Here is a 17,146-nt window from a genome sequence, read left to right as displayed (position 1 = left end):
CTGGTTCGGTCTTTGGCTCAAGGTCACCTGGGAACTGTCAAGCAGCCAGCACTCAATTTTTTTTAGGTCTTTAGAGTGTAGATGTCTGCAGGACCTATTTGTGAACAGTTCTTTAAAATATCGAGGGTGGGCTTTGGCTCTGCCCAGAGGACTATCTCACCACACGGAATTGGCTGTTTAGTGTATAATTCCACTTTATTTGGGTCCACTTTCATTGCAATGATCAACTGAATATTTTACAGAACCAAACATGCTCTCAAACATCAACCATTAAAGCATTTTTTAATCTCTTTCTCTCTCCCTAATTTCAGTTAATTTCAATTTAATAATAATGTATTTACCTGCCATATGTATTTACAAGTATGGCTCAAGCTTCTTCATATGTATGCTTTGGTCCCGGATGGTGGCAGGGTCTCTCTCTCTCATTCTTTCTCTCTTTCACATGCTCTCCATTTCTTATTCTCTCTCTCACTAGCTCTTTCTTTCTCTCACTTCTACTCATTTCAATTTAATAAGGATTTATGTATCTGCCCTTTTGGCTTCCATGCAATACCCGAGTGTTCGCTTTGCATACGAGTCCTTGATCGCCGATGGTGTCACAGGCTCTCCCTCGGCTTCCTCTGGGATGCAGCCCCACACCTGAAGATTCAGCTCTGGCAATTTTGTTGGACTTGCACTCCTCCTCCCTTGCACTCCTTCTCCCCCCCCCACCACCCCCGCGGGCGGGGGAGGCGGGAGTGCAAGCATGAAGCTTTTGTTACTGGGGGCCGATATTGCAGCACCAATCACAATCCTTCCAGTTTCCTGGGGAAACACCCGCTACTGCTGGTCTGGCCCTGCCATGAGCTACAGGGAATGAGGACGGCTTTATCTTCTCTGCTGTAGAGCCCAGGTTCTTGTTCCAGATGTTTATCTCTGTTCTCACTATACTCTATTTTGTAAAGCTGAGAAAGCATTACATAGTGAGAAAATGCCAGTATTTCACATCTGTATACCCACTGCCTGGCTCTCGACTGAAGAAGCCCTGGTGAATTGCACGCCTGACTCTTGGAAGGTGAAAAAAAATGATCGAAGCAGTTGTATTGGAAAGCCTCGACCACAGATGTGTGGTGCTCCAATAATATCATAGCAAACATAGCGGAATTAAGTATAGTAAACCTATACCTACCCATCCATACTTACCTTGTCACAATGTTGGACCTCGATATTTTGCTACAATACTTATGTGGCACGATAATTAAACACAATACTACAGAACCATGTCAAGGAAGTATCCCTCTATAACTGATAAAATTCTATCAATATGTACTTTGGCCAGAGGACAATGACATGAGGTGAGAAGAAGAACAACTAGAAAGGACCTCTCAAATACCATCTTGTGCTGCCGATTCTTGCAATACTAATTCTCTTGTACAAAACCCCATTTTGGGATGGTTTTGAATACGGAAAGATAACTATCACACCAAAAGAGACAAGTTCAAAATCTCTGCAAACCGGATCATGGTTTTCAATACTTGTGAGGCTGATTTTAGCCGTCACTTCGTTCGCTCCGACTCAAATAAGCATTGGCAAAGTCAGTCTCTTCGACCTTGGAAAGCAGGAGCAGTGGTTACATAATTATTATTTTATTGTATGCATTTACAATAAAAATAAATAGAAGAAAAAAAGAAAGAATGCCTCCTCTTAAGCGTGACATCCGAATGCTTTCAATTAAAATGTTAAATATAAAAATGAAATAATCCTCACATATAATTGTATTAGAATAGTACAAGGGCTTCACCTCAGGTAGATGCAATTGGAACAGGTATAGGTATAGATTTAAATTTTGGAGCACATCACAGGAGCATGTGATTCTTATTTCTACAAAGAAATTGGACTTTTCCTTTGAATTACTTCAGGTTGAAGGCATAGTTTAAACACAAATATAACTAAAAAAATAAAGGATGAGGAATTGAAAGAAAAAAAGCATTGGCCATGCAAAGTATTGGCCCACCAGCACTGAGACTGAAGTTCACCTTCCTCATTTTAGGAAGGCGCGCACATGTGATTAGGCACAATGCCATCACTCACAGTGCAAAGACCCAAAGTCTCAAGCAGACTGACCCTTACCCCACGCTGTGTACTGTAGTGGGCAGAAGGAAAATTGAATGACAGATCAACAGACCACTGTATTTTATTAACATTCTTTTTGTATTACATGAGGGTGGCTAGACAGACCAAGCTGTTTCTACCAGACCTAAAAAGCTAAATTTTTTATTGTGCATTGACACCTGTTCAGTGTTGTTTACAACTGCACTGCAGTAGTCATACTCCACCATTAATAACCCTCAGTGCCACCATTAATCGCCTTCAGTGGTCGCAAGTGTAAAGGCATGCAGTTTTACACTGCCCACCCGTTTGACTGAGCTGTCTGTAGGGGGAGCAGTGCTTAATTTGAGCCAGTGGTTTCTGGTGCTCAACACCGAGGCGCTTTTCAAGAGCATCACTTAAGGACAAATTAATTTACAGGGAGAATAATTGATTTGCCCAGAATGACAGGATGTTGAGCCAGTCTCCAACCAAGTTCCCCAGCTCCGAAGTCTGCAGCTCTGGCCATAATGCCACATCCTACCTACACTTTCATGTTTAGACCTTGGTTCTGTTTTAGGCGGAGCTAACAGGAGAAATTAACTGGTGCAAGCTTCCTACTGACGAGAGCCCCAGTACTAATTGTTTTACAAATGTATTGTGGTGTGTAGCTGTGGTGGTAGTGGTGGCCGCATTCACAGAAACGTTGCTCCTGATATGGATCTGCTTTTAAAGGGGATAGAGTAGACTGACGGACAAAGAGTTGATGCTCTGGTAGCCTCCAGGCTGAGAGTAAAAGCGTCCATGGCTGCTGCTTCACAGCGGGGCTGACAATAGGTCATTTTCGCTCGGGCTCTTTAGGGAACGGGCAGCTGCGCGCACAATACAAGTGCACTCAAGATGTGGCAGCGTGTCTCAGAGGGCTGCACCTCAGCAAAGCTAGCACTGACAAAACAAACCCGTTTGAATTCTGTGCAGTAAAAAAGTAAAAAGAAATATGCATCGCATCTATGTCATATTAAAAATGTACAGACTGGAACTACGGAAAATACTTGTTCTCTCACTTACAGACCAGGATTAACACTGAAACCTCAGTGCATTATCCTCCTGAGCCAGATCTATGTAAAATGGTTAGCAGCAGTGAAAAAAAATCCTGCCACAAAAGAGAATAGATACAGCAAGACAATCATTACCTCTTGCAACTTCCCTTAAACACAGAAAACATGCAACATGGTCGCACACACATAACACTCCCACAAATCACATGTGTTGTGAAGGTGGGAGCGGAGCAGGCTTCTCTCTCTCTCACACACACACACACACACAAACAGTCAGAGTTTATGAACCTCAAGGCCTGGAGCAGTGCAAGCTTCCCTCAGATAATATGTAGGGCGTGGGTAGCAGTAGTATATGACTCCTACACACACCAGATAGGGACAGCATGAGCAGTTGCAGCTTAGGAATCCCCCCCCCCCCCCATCCACACACACACAAACAGGTACATAACAGGCAGCAGGCCTAAACCTCTCAGTGTTTAATTTGTCCAGGTGGTTGCTGGTGAGGCCACCCGCACTCAAATTTTGGGACCAATGCTCAGCTTCCCTCCAAATACTTTGATCCAGAGTAAGAGACAGAAAAACACAAAAAGGGGGACTATGAAGAGGAGAAAGATGGTAAAGCACCAACAGAGGGAGGAAGCAGGGATAAGAAAGGATGTGGAAGAGTGTGTTAAAGAGGCAGAGGGTGTCTGATGGTGGTGCAAAGAGGCTACTCAGCCTTGGTATGTGGCACATTGACTTTTGATAGCATGAACTGCAGAGTTCTGAGCCAAACTTTGGGCCCCGGCACTTTATATTTTACAAATTAAGCACTGCACCTTATCTACTGATTGCTGCTTCCTCCTAACACCCCTTAACTTTTTCAGCCCTGATAGCACTTCACTAGATGACAGATCATTCGCCGCTGGTAGTCATTCCACATTAGGAAGTAACCTAACGCCACTGTGGCCATATTAGAATCAACCCAAGCATGAGAAGCCTATCATTGTGGGAAACGCTAACCTTCCCCATAAGAATGTGATCAGAAATGAGTAGGTAATGTTCCGGATATGTAGAGTTGCCAGCTATTTTTTCCTGCTGCTGCACTGGTGAGTGGGGCAGGTCTGAGGCCTTGCTACGCTAGGGAGCATGGAGGGGAGGGCAGGCATTACTGAGACTATGGTGCTCCAGTGTGCGGGGTGCCCCCCCCCCCCCGCGCCCCACCCCGCACATTGAGCACCATAGTCCACCCGTGCAGACGTGGATTTTTTTGTTGCAGGAGGGGGCGCGTTGAAATGGCAGGCAGTAGGTCTGCAAACAGGGCTAGCCTATCATCACTTTGCTTCTTTTTTAGTGTCAGGGGAGGCAGAATGGGCTATGCGTTCGATAATTTTTCTAAAACAATATTTAGCTGACGAGAATGCCATCACCAAGCGTTTAATTTCTTGTAAGGTGTCCGTGCACTTAAAAGAAGACCAGTGTGGTATTTCCATCAAATATGCACCACACCGTAGTTCATAGTAATGTGAGGAATATTTTTATACGAAAAAAATGTGACACATTATCTAATTTCGAGCCCCGACCCCACTTCTTGTAAATACCAAATGCATTCGTTTCCCTCTAGTGGTGCCAAAGCGCTACTACACCAAAACAAAAATGAGCCCCCTGAAGATGCAATATGTGGTTTTTTGTAAACTCAAAATTAGGACCTTAAAAAGAAACAGTGTATTTTAATAACCCAATAATATATTAGAGTATTCGCGAATATTTACATTTAATTTACATGCATGACCTCTGAAACAATGTGGCATTCTAACAGTCAACAAGGAAGTGCTGCATTTCCCCCAAATTAAAATCATCTTTTCATGGCATGTTTTCATGTCCCCTAATGTCCATGCGTGAAAAATCTGCTTCAAGAGTGCACTACCATCTTTGGTATCAGACAGCAGCGACAGGCCGGACGCTCATTACATTTTGGGCCCTTGTACTGACGCTTCCCAGAAGGGTGACTTGCAGTGGCAAATATTATTGGTTTCGCTCTACAGCTGATTGGATTACTGTCCCTACGAACATGCATAGAAACAGCCAAATAGTTTACACAGACGGTTCAAACAAAAGGCAAGGCAGGCGGGTCCAGTTCATACCAGGCAACAGCCAAAGTGGTTTACCAGCATGAAGGCCCATATGGGCCCACTACAATTGGAGATCAAAAATATTGCGTGGCCTTTTCTAAACTCTTAAAGTATTCAACCTTTACTGGTGCATATATACTTTTGGACAAACAGCATTCAGAGAGAGCTAGACCGCTCTAGCTTACTTCCACTGCAGAGTCAAACTACTCAATATGGCGTCGTTGAGGGGTAGCTATATTAGGTGTTGTCCCCCCTCACCCCTGTGACTCACATTTGTACAAACAGTTTTATGTGACTCACATAAGAAGTTCTGCAATATGCTATACATTGTTTTACGCTGTAGAATCTTATCTAATGGAAACTGAGTTGTAAATTATTCGTTTTCGTTGTGTAGCTGATTCTATATTGAGGGTGTTTTTGTGTCAAGCGTTCAGGTGCCTCGTGGGGTCCAGTTTCCACTACAAAAAACTGAAATATGAAAAAGAGTAAAACATGAATACAGCTACAATGACACTAAAATATTATAAACAAAAAGAGGGACCCTATTAGAAGGTACACTATTGTAAGAAACCTTGAAACAGCCAGCTTATATTCATACAGTCGTGTAGAGCACTCGAATTGCCCGTGAACCTCTTCCGCAAGATCTCTCATCCATACCCCTGGCAATTGTCAAAGGAATAGTTTCTTATTACAGTTTGATTTTCCCAAGATGGCCTTATTCATTTGATTTCCTTTTCTGTATCAAATGAGAAGACCAATCAATTGTTGCTGTAAACCCTACAGGAAACGCAGACGGTCACGTATTAAATTTGAGCAAATTAATTTTGCTGCGTTTGCCCTAATGAAAAGAAAACAAGTTGTATCAAGGACGGGTCGATATTGGAAGAAAAATCTTTCCCTTTCCTTGCGCTGCTGAGCTCAAAGGCATTGGAGCTGGAGAGGGGAAGGAAGCGCCCCTAGTCTCGAGCTCAACACTTGGAAAGAGATTATGAAGGCGCGAGGCTGATGTAATAGTCACCAACAAAGGCCTACGTCGGCTTTGAATTAACAACTCGGGGAGGGTATGTCTAGCGTTTATTGAACAGACATGCCAACAGCTGCAAATGCCAAACATTGGCGGTAACGGTCCAGGTCCGCTACCAAAATCTCGAAACCCTCCAGTCACTCACATACATACATACGTACATACATAACAGATTCCAGTTTTAGGGCTGGCATAACTGACTCCTCTCCTATACATCTTTTCATGCGGAATTAAAAAGACCGGAAATGGGATAGGTTGAGACAGTCCTTCCTCAAGAAGGCGTCTAATCACATGGCCAGAGATTAGTTCCACCCAGTAAGATATTCTTCAAGTAGGTTAGGCTAAATACGCAGATACACATTCATTACAATGTAGTGCCTTCACAACGCAGTCAGTACAACGACTGCAACGTTACCACGAATTCCATTGCAAAAGAAGTCTTTGCAGTGACTTGCTTTTGGAAATTCTGTGTTGGACTGATGTTGGATTTTATGTCCAACGCCTTCCCTCTTGATACACTGACTGGAGTTGGAATAGTAATTTTAACTATTCCAAAGTTCACCGCTTCCCTAAAGCAAGTCGTTGTAATGACTTGCGTTGTAATGGAACTCGTGGTAACAACACAGTCGTGGTATTGACTGCGTTGCTAAGCCAAACATTGTGCTAGCATGCGTAGTAACAGATGCTATTCCTTTCTCATTTTGCTTTGAATGCCCCATCTGGCAACAGGACCTGAAAGAGTGCTTCCACAGGGATCAGCGGATCAGAATCCGCAACTAGGTGGAAACCTCCAGGCATCTTCATATTTAAGGGCGACAATCAACTGCCCCAGCTGAACAGAAAGACCTGTTGTCATTTCTTTCTCTTACACAAACAAAGGAGCTATAGAGGGAAAACTGATCAGGTCGCCCTCCACTCAATGCAACCAACAAAAACAAATAGACCTAATCAACTAGGGCACTTGATTCCTTTGACTTCCTTAGTGGGAGTAGCAATTAATTTTCTACCCCAACAACAATCCTTCATATTTCTAAGGTATTGTCCCTACTCACGCTAGCCCTGTAATTTTATTTAATATAAAACTAACCTTCAAATTAACAGTCACTGTGTTATACACAAATACCCACCACTTTGACAGGTGTACACAAGACAAAACATTGCAAATCAATTTGTGGAAAAATTGTGAAAAACACAAGATAGCACCTCACATGCGTAACACCAACAGAGCTTACTGGTTAATTATCACCAGTCGTGCCCAAGTTTTTCATCATCGGTTGCTATATTGCAAAAAATAATGGTGTCCAGAAAACAAGTGAAAACGTGTATGTCTGCTGACAACAAAAATAATAAACCCCTTGAAGTTAAAATTGAGATAGGCCACACAGTCACCAAACCACTTTATTCTGAACTTGTGGACCTATTCAAAGTAAAATCAAACTGCATGCTTGCAGACCATTTAATGATGGCCCAACGTGTTTCATTGCCTGTATGTCATAGAGGCAATTTCTTCAGGGCATGGGGTTTTAATCCACCTGTCTGGACCCTTGCTCTGTACACACAGTGACCGGTAGCCACCAAAGCCCCTCGTACCAGCAGACCACCTCGTCACACCGGAAATCAATTCTATTGTGAGCCCTGTTGCGTTACTAGGACACTTGTGTTGTCCCAATTCGCATGTACTGCCAGACGAGCGTTTCCTCGTTCCGTGTAATTTCTTTCTCTCCCAGCATGGCCAGACCTCCATAATTGAGGCCAGTGAACAAACAATTGTTGAGCATTTCCAACATAATAAAGGAGAGACCAGAGTAACAGCAAAACAAGCTAGTAAATATGTATGCATTCTTCCTAGCTATAAGCACGTGCCAGCGAAGCTTCGCTTTCCATTTGACTGTTTTACTATTTGGTCTCAAGCAGTGTTTGAAATGGAAAAATAAAAGTGAAGGTACTCTGTTTCAGAGTACCTGCTTATTTGTGAAAAGTGTCAGTACTTTCCTAATAAAAGTATTACATTTCTCTTTAGAAGTGCTGGTACTCTTCCTCTCAAAATAAAAAAGTGCTGGTACTCCGTACCGGACAGTACCGGCCCATTTAAAGCACTAGTTTCGTGAGTTCAATGGATTTTAGAGAAACCTTAAGCTCACCCATTATAGGGTTGGGTATACCATTAACATTGGTACACATATATGCTAACACTGTACCTGCTAGCATTGACATTGTATGCAATGTGAAAAGTGGGATTAAAGTAAACCACCGAGGTGAACTGCAGGAGGAACGAACATCAACAAAATGAGATGAAGCTGCACAACATTCTGCATAATATTATGGTTCTGGATTGACACTGACTGTACTGCATGACCTTAACTGACCACAAGTGACTTCAGTATCTTTCAGATGATATCCCAAGGCTCTGCAGGCCACCGGCCTGGGTTACATTTTTGTTGCACTGGCATACTCGTGCAAAATATCCAGCATTTCACTTGTTGCACAAAATGGCCAAAATGACACCATTACGCATCGACAAAAAATGTTCCATCCATTCAGGAAAAAATCTTATTGTGAGATCATAGGAACAATGTGAACAAACAAAAATGCAAGCAGCTATTTACTAGTGTAAAATGCATCCTCACATCTTAAATGGACAGAATGATGCATTTTGTGCTAAAAAGAAAGCTAAATGCTGGGTTTGCAGTTTGCGTAATTTCACATAAACGATCTCAAATTTCCTGTATTTACGCGAAAGGTAATTTCACAAATTTCGCACAGCCCTCCATTTAATGGTTGTCTACAATTGGTTACATTTAGCATAGGTTCTTAGATATGAAAATAACTCATTCTGATAAGGGCTCTGTGGAGCTCACCGGATAGACCACATGATGCACACTAACAGTTGGCCGTCCTCTTGTGGCAAGGGCTTTGTTCGTCACTGAAACCAGGCACACCCTGTCATTCAATCCTCACCCTGTCGGAAACAAAGGCCATGAAGAAACCCGCCCTAGGGCTGTCAGGGAACCTAACAAGGGATCTTTTATGTGTGCCATTGGACGTCCGAGAGGGAGTGGGCAATGACCTGCACTGTAAACCAAGCACACCAACACCTTGAGACTCATGGCATATTGAACAGGAACAGCCCCTTTCTGAATGGGAGATCTTCAGAAGGCGGCTCTGGTGGAAAAGACTGGTGAGACCGGTTGGATCACGGGAAAAGTTCAGTTGGAACCGTGCTATGAAACCTTATTGCGATGGCTCGAACCGGGTCACCTGGTAAGTCGATGGCAATTTATTCATCACATTTTATTTAGTTTTCTGTAGCATAAATGTGACAGTGCAGCCACTCCTGGGTTTGTTAGGAGCAAATGGAAACTGAGTGCTAAAAGGCCATGGTTCATGAACGAGTGTAGGAGACTGACATTGGTGGAGTTTCATAGGAGAGAGCGGGAGAAAAGAGGGTGAAGCTGACAGAGAACAAGAAGCCATATGTAGGGCAACAAACTCAAACGACAACAAGTGGGCATGAGTGGGAGGACATAAGCATCTTCTTTGGAAAACAAAGAGTTAACCGTTATGGCGATTAAAACTTTTTGAATGCTATCTTGTCTGAAACGGTTTCACTGGTCTTAAACCAGTAACTCGTGAGTGAATATGTGTTACCTTTCCGAAACTGTACTTTTTTATCATTCCTGTTCAATATGTTTGGTGGTTATCAGGTCGCCCCTCAGGCGCCTTACTTGAAGAGAAATTCCTTTAAGATCTTTCAGTTTGTCTTCAGCATGCGAACCTTTCAGTTCGTTTTTTTAGCAATTTTGCATTTTTTATTGTGTTGATCACAAGTGATTACGGTTCTGTGGTACTTGTGGAATTTCTGGCCTTTCCGCTCTCATACTATTCAATGTTATCATATTTTGTGCAAATTTCCCTCCGCCAAATCAAGAGGTTTGCACAGTTGAGGGAGAGTTGTTTTCTCCTTTCCAATGTTAGCAGAACCTTTGCCCTACTACCACCCTCTGGCATTTCATCCACAAGTTTGTCACTTTGCAGCTTTAGTAACACCCTGAATATTGAAGAAAGAATATCAAGGTACGGAAATATCAAAGACAAAATATCTAAACAAAAATATCGAAAGGTAAGTAAAGGTGTAGATTTGATACCCCTAACCACATGTACTTGCCCTGACGATATATATTGTTCGGGTGCGTACTTGTGGAGTTAGGAACAGTAAAACTATGTTTTCTCTGTACGCTCTTACCTTACAATATTTGCTGCTCAATATCTTGTCCACAATATTCTTATAGCGCAATATTTCTACTTTCGATATTCAGTCATGCCTGGGACCTCCAGAATATTTTCTTCTCTGATTAATTTACTGATGTTAGACTTTTCAGCGTGATCGGACTGGGACAGAAAATAAGCCCAGGGCCAATATAAAACTGTATCCATTAGCGAATTTGGTAACTAAAAAAGTGTCCCATGTTTGCGAGCTGAAGCAGTTTTTGAACTTGTAAAGTCCGCTGTTTAAGTCTCTTGCAAGGTATGGGGGACCGCTTCGATTTGAGCTCCCTACAGGCAATGATTGTTTTAATGCTACACAAGTAAACAGTAAAAATTGAGTCAGGCAAACCATAAAACAGGCTAGCAAATAGCCAAAACAATGGCCCATATACTAACTAATCAGACTAACCCGTTGGAAACTGCCTGATTGATGCATAGGCTAGTCCAATGTTGGTTGTAAGAACCCTTTACTTTATTGCCTTGCACCATTCATAGTTACATGGGTAAGATCCAATTGTTTTGGCCTGCACAGTTTCACCCACCATATATGTAAGAAGTTTAGTTGCCTCTGGGTTGCCTTAGGCTTTATTGCACCTATTTATGAATGTGGAATGCTGTAGGAAGAGCTTAGAGAGTACATGGTGCAAGGCACAGACTGTCATTTTCACTGTTAGAAGAAAATTCTCCTAATGTGCTATTTTACCCTCTCTTGCATTCCTCAGTAGATAATATTTCTTGTAGCAGATTGATGCCACTCTAGTTTGTTGGTATATTTTCTCAAACTTGGTCATACTTCTGTAGTAGGTAAATATTGTTGACATTGTTCTCAGGGTGGGTCTGACAGTTGTAGGATATTCAAGTAACTGCACCCCAAATAAGCAAGTCACGTTTTCCCCAAATTGTGGTGCACACATATGTTTTGCATCCCTTAGGTCAAAGTAACATACCTGAGAACTTAGGCCCAGCCCAAAGTAGAGATGAGTAACCAGATTGTTGTATGGAGGTCTAGCAGAGATATGATTTAGGGATTTGTTTAATTGACACACTTGTTTTTTTTCATTTGTATTGGTTTGGTTTTGGAAAGACTGATATAGGCTATCAGGCCGGAACAGAGACCCAAACACAATCACAAATAGCAGTATAGGATCCACTGTTGACAACAGAGCTGTGTTTTTAGTGTTCTCCTAACCTTTAAGCGTTCCTGTAGATTCTATTGAAAGAGAATTCAAGAGCATAGCTAATTACACTGAATAGGCTCTGTCTCCCAGTCAGGGTCTTTCCAGGCCAAAAACAAAGAGCCTCAAATTGTGTGCTGGTCTCAAGCACCAGGTAGACTTGTGAAATCTGAGATGGTCAGCTACAAACTTGGGGTGACCATCACACCGAGCTTTACATACAATGCACAGGGCTTCATGCTTGATGCATCTTGGTCCAGAAGCCGGTGCAAGGTGCAGGGCAGGAGGTGGTGGTTAGTATAGACAACCCCATTCCTACTTTTTAAATCTATCAAACAAGTTGGTCCTTTTACCTACCCCAATATGATTTATTTTAAAAACCATATTATTTTATTGATGTTCCCACTAGTTTCTAAGGCAATATCCTAGTGTCCATTTTTCAAAACTGGACTTTAAATCCTATGCAGCGTTCTGTCATATTCTTTTCCTAAAGCACACAACCTTACCAGTATGGACTTTCGGCACTAGGGAGAGCAAGGACAAGTTGGTCCTTTTACCTACCCCAATATGATTTATTTTAAAAACCATATTATTTTATTGATGTTCCCACTAGTTTCTAAGGCAATATCCTAGTGTCCATTTTTCAAAACTGGACTTTAAATCCTATGCAGCGTTCTGTCATATTCTTTTCCTAAAGCACACAACCTTACCAGTATGGACTTTCGGCACTAGGGAGAGCAAGGACAACGTTATTTCTACAAAAAACAAAAGTCTTTGGGTTCCGGGGGGAGTATGGTTGCAAAGCTGAAACTTAAAGGAATTGACGGAAGGGCACCACCAGGAGTGGAGCCTGCGGCTTAATTTGACTCAACACGGGAAACCTCACCCGGCCCGGACACGGAAAGGATTGACAGATTGATAGCTCTTTCTCGATTCTGTGGGTGGTGGTGCATGGCCGTTCTTAGTTGGTGGAGCGATTTGTCTGGTTAATTCCGATAACGAACGAGACTCCTCCATGCTAACTAGTTACGCGACCCCCAGCGGTCGGCGTCCAACTTCTTAGAGGGACAAGTGGCGTTCAGCCACACGAGATCGAGCAATAACAGGTCTGTGATGCCCTTAGATGTCCGGGGCTGCACGCGCGCTACACTGAACGGATCAGCGTGTGTCTACCCTTCGCCGACAGGTGCGGGTAACCCGCTGAACCCCGTTCGTGATAGGGATTGGGGATTGCAATTATTTCCCATGAACGAGGAATTCCCAGTAAGTGCGGGTCATAAGCTCGCGTTGATTAAGTCCCTGCCCTTTGTACACACCGCCCGTCGCTACTACCGATTGGATGGTTTAGTGGGGTCTTTGCAAAAAAGAGTTATAATTAGACTATGCATCTTAAAACTGAATCTTGCATTAAAGGGAAGCCAGTTTTCTCAAAATAGGAGAGATGCTACTAAATCTTGGTGTCCCCTCCACAAGTCTTGCTGCATTGTAAAGTATTGTCTCCCTCAGACATTCCTCCTAGCAAGCACGCCAATTAAAAGTCAACTGTCCGAGGAACTGGTTATCAGAGAACAAGTTCCAGTGGTAAACATCCAATTTCTGCTCCCTTTGTATTGTAACGTCAAGAGATATTCTCTTGCAGAGTGAAGACGTTCTGAACAATAATTTTCAAAGGTGATTTAATCTGCGCAATAGCATGCTTGGTGAGTAATATACAGACCTTTGAACAGATTACTTTGTTTATCTGGGAGCTAGTGTAATGCCCATTGCCCTCTGAGATACAGCTCTACTTTACACAGTGATATGTATTTGGGAAATCTTCTTGCAACAGTCACATTTTGGTTAAATAATTTAGCTAAATCTGTCGAATGTAAAAAACAGTCATGTTTCAAAGAGAAAATTCACAACATTTGTCAAAGAGAAAATTCACACCATTAGTCAAAAAGATATTGTGAAATCCATGAAATTTCGACATTTTGGCAGGACAAATTCAAGAATCTTTGTCCATTCGATTGAATTATATCAGTTTACCTGCGGAGATGAAGTAGTTGCTGTGCTGACCTCTAGGAGGAGTACTATGTACTTATGTTTAATGAGTTGAAGTCTCACAATATTGCCACATCGTGCCACATTGATATTCAAGGTGGGTGTAAAATGTCTCTGTCACAAAACAGTAGTTTTGTATCCTTAAGGTTACCGAATGTCATTATCCTGATTACCATGAAGGTACGCAAGTCTTTTATCTGGAAGAGAAAGCACTTGTTTCTCTAATGGGAAAAAACTTCCACACTGTTTCCTCCTCCTTTTTCCTGCGTGGTAGCGAACCATGTAATTATCTCACCCCAGCTTCATTGAAATGACAGGCAGCAATATTTCTTTAATTAGTACCATCGCCTCAATTTTATTCAAAACAGTCCTCCATGTAATTACTGATACTTGTTAAAGGAGAGGGAACGAGCAGGAGAGCGAGTGCGCGAGCGAGAGGGAGACATTATGCGCCTCCAAAGGATCCGAATGCAGAGAGCACGCCATCAGTCTTGAGATTCTAGTGCGAGTTTGGGATGGAAGCCCGCTCCAACTGATAAGGGAAAACAAGTCCCGCTGCATGGAAGCGGAGAATGAAAGTCTATTATATCACAGGAGCAGTAACCGAAATCTGCTAGGGAAAATCAAAATGGCAGACAACAGCCCTGCTACAATATTCGTGATTTGTTTCTAATTCATCTCCTTTGTTGAAAAAAAAATAACTGATATCTATTTTATTCAGTATATCATTTGAATGAGGTACTGATTGTATTGATCTCAGACAATATAAGATTGATTCACCCATCCAAAGACCAGACACCTTGACCCAGATGATAGAGGGCGCAGGTCACCCGACTAGGGTCTTACCAATAATCGCCTGGGCCCATAATTCAAAAACACATGTCGTCAATTTTTATTACCTCAGACAGGTTAACCCACGCACCACTACCAGTTGGTTTTTAAACTAATTCCCATATCAGTAACTTACCAATCCTTGTCACTAGATACCTAAACACGATGAATCAGGGAGTTAGATAAGATAAAAGGCACTCAAATATATCATAACATTTGTATAATAACCACAGACTCAGGGTAGGTTCAAACTCTTTATCTAATCATCATCATCAAAAGTCATAAGCCACAGGTTAAAATCAATCAAACTATCAATAACCAAGATAAGAAACAGTGTATAACTATGTATAAGATAGTTAATGCCAACCATTTAGCAAACTTAAAGTAAAGGGAAGGTAAAACAAGGAACAGGCTAAAGTTAGATAACAGACTTTCGCAACTTGATTAAAGGAGGGTAAAGAAAGGGAACATACTAAACCCAAGAACTTTCGCAATTCATTGGCAGTTTGGAAAAATAGAACACAATAAGTAAATCTAGGATTAATTCAGCACATAACTATAGGGAAGGTAAGAATTTGAACATACTATAAATTCACTTTATCTCCTTAAAGGGAGGGTGAGAAAAGGAACATATACTATATAGAAACGATTTAGCATTGACTAAAGGTGGGTTGAAAATTGGAACACGCTAATAGACAGTAATACATGAAAATCTCATTTACCAAGGGACGGGAAAGAAAGGAACATATGTAATCAAAACTTTGCAAATATTTCAGGGAGGGTAAAGAAAAGGACCCAATTTAGAAAGACAATCCCCCACACAGATTTATATTTACCTAGAACAGTGTAAAGACCAACCCTGGCCACGCGTCAGTTGGAAAGGACAGGAGAAACCACAAAAACTTCAGTGCCAGTAGGCAAGCAGGTGCAGCTCATGGACAATCAGGACAGGATTACCCCAGAATTTTGGATCAGGACCGGATCACCAAAGGTTAAGACCAGCACCCGCAGTTTCAGTTGCAACGCCTGCGCTACTCCCTCTCTGCAAGGAATCTGCCAAAACCCCGATTGGGTTACAACTTTCACCAACAAAGTGCTTTGCCAGCACTTTCACTTCCCAAAAACCCAGATTGGGTTCTCGAACCTCCCGACAGAGTGCTCCACAGCTCTCTGCTCTTAGTCACCTATTGAGTGCGTTGGGTCAGTGACAGGTCAGCTATTCAGACAAGTCGGACAATTTCTCTAGCTAAACCTACGCTAGTTCTACTGTTTTTCAGGTCAGTGTACCACCCCCCAATGTTGCAAGTGTAAGGATCCCCAATTTTGATTGTACAAAGGAGGAGGACAGGTCCTCACACCACCTACATTTTGAACTTTCTCAGTCTTCTTATTTAAATTTCGTCTACGCCCATTAAATTTCAGGTTCCCATGACATATGCCTTTCGGTTAACAATGGTGAATTTAACATTGAATACAATGGTATAATTTCAGTACAGTTCAGCTTCTTCTAGCAGGTGAGGGTTCGTTTTCCCAGGCGAATCTTGGCTGTTGCTGCCATCTGGCTGGGTTTCAATGCCACAGAGTTCATCTCCTCTCTGCAGAGTGACATGCGCGGAAAGGACTTTCAAAATGGAGTAGTAAGCGCTTCCCAGGCCCAAAGAATATGATACATGAAAAGTAAAAGAAAACAATTTAGAACACAGAATTAAATGATTACACTGTATACCATGAATTTCTACACTATACCCATTACTTTATAGTAAATTATAGAATTAGGTTTAAGCAGAACGAACAGCTTAGCAAAAGCAGCAGTGCAAGCCTCTCGCATGTGAGAACACAGAACAGCCATTTTAGCACTAGTGCGCAGATGCGACAGGGTTCCCTCCACAACTGCGAGTACGTCAATGCACGTGGGTAGGACGCATGCGCAGTAGAAATTCCCGCGTAGCAGCAGCCATTTTAGATGCAAGCGTATTAGGATTAGAAAACACATAAGCAAGCTTCTCTCGGATAACCTGTGTAAGTGTAAAAGTGCACAGATTAGTAAACAAACAGGTTGGTTACTTCGTTAACGTTAGGCGAGGTTCATGAGTACGAGCAAGTCGCTTCATGTGCGAATCCTTGCTCCATCACTGACATCATAAAATATTCTACAGTAGGTGCATTTCCATTTCTGTCATCTCACCAAATTTCCATTCCTTCTTCAGGTAATGCACAGCTTTTCAGTTCTTCTTTGCTTTGAGTCAACCCAGGTTAAACATATTGTACTTTCCTGTATAATCACCCACCCATCTCCATACGTGTCTTCTACTTCTAGATCTTACGGCAAAGTTATGTCTTCCTGAACTCATTCATGGCTAATAAACTCAAAATCAAGTCACTCGTTAAAAAACTTTACAACAGAGGTTTATCACTCAGGATACAAATATTCAGATGAAGTCTGAACCACGTGCTTTCTGGTTCTTAAATGTGTCTTTGAGGAGAAGTTAGGTAGCCTACAAACAATATGTAAATAACACTTCAAATTATCATAGGGCCATTTTCAACGTTATACTTCCCTTTAATTTCTTA

General features: G+C 42.1%; 1 protein-coding gene and 1 pseudogene across 2 annotated transcripts in view; both read left to right on the top strand.

Annotated features, from left to right (window-relative positions):
* The window catches only part of LINGO2 (leucine rich repeat and Ig domain containing 2), a 2,438,702-nt gene that overhangs the window by 2,220,333 nt on the left and 201,223 nt on the right, over positions 1-17,146 (top strand). The window lies entirely within an intron of this gene.
* Positions 12,486-13,151, top strand: LOC147728301 (18S ribosomal RNA; annotated as a pseudogene; the record flags this gene model as incomplete).

Source organism: Lissotriton vulgaris, chromosome 3_1 (assembly GCF_964263255.1).
Source record: "Lissotriton vulgaris chromosome 3_1, aLisVul1.2, whole genome shotgun sequence".
Classification (NCBI taxonomy): Eukaryota; Metazoa; Chordata; class Amphibia; order Caudata; family Salamandridae; genus Lissotriton; species Lissotriton vulgaris.
This window is presented reverse-complemented; position numbering and strand designations above follow the sequence as displayed.